The sequence below is a fragment of the Sceloporus undulatus genome, chromosome 4 (genome assembly GCF_019175285.1).
Source record: "Sceloporus undulatus isolate JIND9_A2432 ecotype Alabama chromosome 4, SceUnd_v1.1, whole genome shotgun sequence".
Lineage (NCBI taxonomy): Eukaryota > Metazoa > Chordata > Lepidosauria > Squamata > Phrynosomatidae > Sceloporus > Sceloporus undulatus.
The window spans coordinates 125,444,550-125,449,396 of record NC_056525.1 but is presented as its reverse complement, the minus strand read 5'-3'; the positions used below and the strand labels follow the sequence as shown (position 1 = coordinate 125,449,396).

At 44.2% G+C, this 4,847-nt stretch overlaps 1 pseudogene; it reads right to left on the bottom strand.

Moving 5' to 3' along the window:
* Window positions 1–445: 445 nt before the first annotated feature.
* Window positions 446–594, bottom strand: LOC121930180 (annotated as a pseudogene).
* Window positions 595–4,847: the final 4,253 nt, after the last annotated feature.

The following is a 4,847-nucleotide window of genomic DNA, read 5'->3' as shown; positions in this document are numbered from 1 at the left end:
TGAGAAGTGGGACCCCATGGTACCTAACGTGGTACACTATGAAGAAGAGCTGCAGAGGTTGCCATGGTCTGAGGGGAGGGCTCCTGATACTGACTGTGAGCCAATTCATAGGCCAGGTGAATGGCCACTGTGAGCCATTTGGATAAGTGCTGGCTCTGGCATTGCCATAGCAAATGAATAGCTTGGTGGTCTTACAAAAGGAATGGCCCCTATCAAAGTAGAAGAAGGGGCTGGCCTGACATCAAGAGAGTGGAGGTGTCTGTCTTCCTCAGAGTCAGTACTGGGGAGGTATGTTGGGAAAATAATGTCCTGGGCCAGTTCAAAATAAGACCAAAAGGAAAGGGGAAGCAGAGAGCCATCATGGCATACTGGATTGAGCAGTGGATGATGACTCTGGAGAACAGGGCTTGAATCCCTGATCGCTACAAATCCCACTGGGTGATCCTGGGCAAGTCACACTTTGTCACCCTCTACCACAAATTATGCAGTCAAGTTTCCTGCATTTGCAGAAATCGCAGGGGTCAGCACACCTGGAGTGCAATATGAGCCTCACCCTGGGAAAATCCCTTCTGAAAAAACTTGCCAAGAAAATCCCATGATAGGTTCTTAGGGTCACCATAAGTCAGAAACAATTTGAAAGCACACAACAACAAAGGCAGGCTTTGTTCTTGTGAAAGGTAAGACAAAAAATATTTTAAAAGATTAAAAAAAAAAAAAAGATCATGCCTGCAAGCACAGAGCTCCCCCACCCACCTGGCAGAGGGTATGGCAGTGAGGAAAGCCATCCTAAAAGAGAGGATCTACAGATCACAACAGGCAAAGGGCTGAAATTGCTACAATCACCACCATGCATTTTGTGAAGGCCCTCAGTGCTGTGGCAATTCTGAATGATAGGACACAAAACCTCTATGGATGAGGACCTAGCTGGTGATAAGAAGTGTGAATGGAAATACACATCTTTGAGGTTCACGATCACAAACCTTGTGTGGGATGGGAGAACAGCAGAGAGTGTCAATTTTGAATTTGAAGAGGGTAATGCAAGCACTGAAGCCCTCCAAGTTCAAAATGGGTCAGAGACTTTCATTCCATTTGGGGAGTGAGAAATACCTTGAAAAGAAGACTATTGGGATATCCTCTTTGGAGACTGGCTCTGTGGCGACCTTCCAAAGTAACAAGACTATCTTGTTCTATAAAGGCGAGGTACAGGGGGTGAAATTTAAGCAGCCTGTGGGAGGAGGACTTTCCAAATTCCATAGGATAGCCTTATAAAATGGTGAAACCCAATGGCCAGTGGTGAGAGAACTCTACATTGGCAAGCAGGGTGGTAGAACAGTGAGAAGGCACCAAAGACAATATTGAGAAGAATGTTTCCTGGAGGATGTGTAGTAGAACTTTCCCTGAGGAAGTATGCATTTATACATCAAGGAAGGCTAAATGAAATCTCTGAGAGACTGAGAATTGCCAAGAGGGCTTGTGCTGTGACAGTGGCATCACTAGGGGTGTGTAGAGCGCACCGGGTAACAACCTAAGGGGGGGGTGACACCACTGCTCCTCAAACACTTATTTTTTGGCAGAAATGGGCTATGGCATTCATCTGATTCCTTTTAAAATGCTTTAAAAGCTGGTTGGGGTGGGGTAAAACTCAGTGATGAAGAGTTATCACACATGCCACAGTCTTGGACTCACGGTCAGCCACATGCCTCACTGATATAATATGTTGTGCAGAAAGCTGATACTCCTTGGTATGTATGGCAAAAGTTGTTCTCTGCAGGTGTTCAGGGAATTTTTGCAAATGGGTAGCTACCTTCCCCCAAAGTAAATGATGATAAGTGCTGAAACCGGTCTAATAATTGGCAACAGGAAAAACCAGGGCTGCTGAGGATTTCTTGGCTATGAAGTCAAGTGTCTTCCCCTCTTTGTTGGGAGGAGTGGAATGGAGTTTATCCCTGTTCTTTCCCGGAGTCAATTCTACAATTAATGAAATGGACACAGGGTGCTTGAAAACAAAATCGCAGAAGTCCTCATGGACCCTATAAAGGTTCATGAGCCTCTGGGAGATCAGGGCCACTGGGTGGTGGGGTAGGTGGTGTTTTGATTCCAGATCCTGTATTTGTGCCATACAGAGAGGTTGATAAGTGCAGGACTTAACAGCCTTAGTTGAAGAGAATAAGTTATGGTCTCTTTCCACTGAATCCAGAGATGTAGAAGATTTGTGATGAGAGGTGGAGGCACTGGGGGCATAGTTTCCTTCAGCATCACCTGACTGAGGGCTGGCAAATGGCAACAGATGGTGAGTCCAGAGTCAGGACCCAGATATTAGCTACCAGGTGCAAAGCTAAAGTAGGAAAGGTATGATGGGGGTTGTCAAAACTGTTGAGAGACTGGATTTGTTTAGGAGGGATGAATGGAGAACTGTGTGTAGTGGTGGTAGTTCAGATTGTAATATATGATTGTAGATGTCAGTGGGCAGCAACATAGTCTAGGATGCTGGCAAGGAGAAGAGCAAAATGAATAGTAGTGAGATCTTGATTAATCCCACTTTAGCAGAAAACCCAAGGAGGGGGTGGAGGAAACCAAGAAGGAGGTTGATCCTAGTCAGCGTACTGAAAATTGTACGAGTGGGGAGAGAGGTCCTGAGAATGAATCTCAGGGTCCACTTGTCAATATTGTGGCTCACCAAGTCTGTGGAACTAGGAAGTGTCAGGAAAATTAAACTTCTAAATCCAATGGTTTTATATTGAGGCTGGACCTATTGCTGATGAGGGAATCTGTAGGAGCTGTTTCTAGATGAAGGTCACAGATGAATTATGTGGTTAGACATTCTGCTGTCTCAAGATGGAGAGGAAAACTCCAGAAGCTTCCTTTCAAAATGTCAAGCAATGACTTGGAGGTCACCATCTGTAATACAGGGAGTGCTACTTGTATAAGGAAGGCAAATACCTCCTGAGTAATTCCTTGCCCAGACCTTGCCCAAGACTGCAGTTGGAGAATGCAGGACAGCAGGAGGTAATGGTAAAGGCCAGACCATGTAATGGGTGTTAGCAAAGAAGCATTGCCAAGGGCTATTGTTTTTGTGTGCCTCCAAGTAGCTTTTTATGCTTGAATGGGGATTTAAACTCCCAGATTCATAATCCAACACTCAAGTCAGGAACTACCTTGGTAGAATTTAGAGGACTGAAGAGTAGATTTCTGTCAAGTGCAAAAGCTCAATTAGCAGAAGCAACAGAGACAGGTTTTGTCCCTCTGTTCCTTTTTGTCTTTTTTGTCCTTATCTTTGTTTTCAGCTTTCTCTGGATGAGAAAAAGCCAAGGTGTGGTTAGGGAATTAACACCTAATGTGGACATCAGTATTGAAGTCAATGCCAGAATCAGTCCCAAAGTTGTTGTAGTCAAAGGGAAGTCTAAGAAGTAGGTATTAGTCAAGTGCCAACTATGGCCCAATATTAGAGGTTCTGGGGAAACCAAGGCCTTCAGCAAATTTTCCTTGTTGAGAAGCACCTGCCTAGTAAAACTTTGGCAGTGAGAGCACTTTATGACAATATGGATCTCTCTAATGCTCCAAGAGTACCTGCCAGAGACTGGAATTTTCCTCCACAGTCCAAGCACTTTTTAAAGTACTGCTTGGGACTGATAAACTCTTCCATCAAGAGGAACAGGGTAATGAAGTTGATGGACAATGGTGACAGATATAAATGAGGAAAGAAGTGAAGGAGGATGAGGAAAACATGAAAAACTTTTTTATATATACTAAGAGAAATAGACAAGCTCTAAAAGATCCCAAATCAATGCTGTGGTGGGCAAAAAGGAAATGAGCTTTACCAGTTTGCACAGGGGTATCTGTGTCTCACCTAAGATGTTTTTCAGCTCTAGCATGTCCTCTCCAGCTGCACAACTACCAAAGTGCATGTCACAGATACTATGAAGAATAGGGCATTTTTAAAATCTGCATTCTGGCTGGGTAAATTGTTTTTGCAAAAAAGGAAATACTGAACTTCCAGAAGCAGAAATTTTACCAAAACAACAGAAAAATAGTTTACACTAATCACTGTACTTGGAAAAAAGTAGGGATTTGGGCAAAAAGTGGCTCCTTTTTGCACTTTGGAAAGGGTGCAATTGCTGGGTTGCTGCGGCTTTAAGGTACTCCTTTGACACTGCGTCATGTGGATGCAGTGCCAGAGGAGCGCCGTGATGCCATGTGGAGCAGTGCATAGCATCATGCCCCCTGGGGGCACAGTTGAGGCATGTGTTGTGGACGCCAAGCCCGACTCCACCCCCAGGCTAGCCTTAGTGGCCGGTGTGCACAGCCCCTTAGTGACAGGCTTTGAAATTTAATTGTTAATTATTTTGTACAAAAAAGTGTAGCATGGAGCCACCCCTTGTTCTTTTCCACACTGTGGGGAAGGAAATACATTTTCTAAGGTGACACGAGGGCAACAAGCATGTACACATCTAAAAATACTAAAGTATATAAATAAGAGCTCCCCCACCTTTCATGACAATTCCTTCATACATCAGCAAATCTATTAAAAGTCAGAATTCACCAACTAAGTTTTACTTTAAATCAAGTGACAGCTCCACTTGGTAGACCCACTATCATCAGGGACACGGAGAAGCAACTTGTCCTCGTATCCAAGGCACTCAGCAAGAGATTCTTTTCTACTGCTGACAAAGGCTGAATTCAAGCAGGACCAAGTTCCTATCTTTCCCCTGATTTCTCCCATAAATTCTTGCTTGGTGAGAAACCTGATAGCTTAGGACAGAATGCCATCTGCCACCTTTCAGGAATATGTTAAAACTGCACACTATTGAACTGAGCTTGTTCAAGTTGCATTCAAGATGGCATGCTGC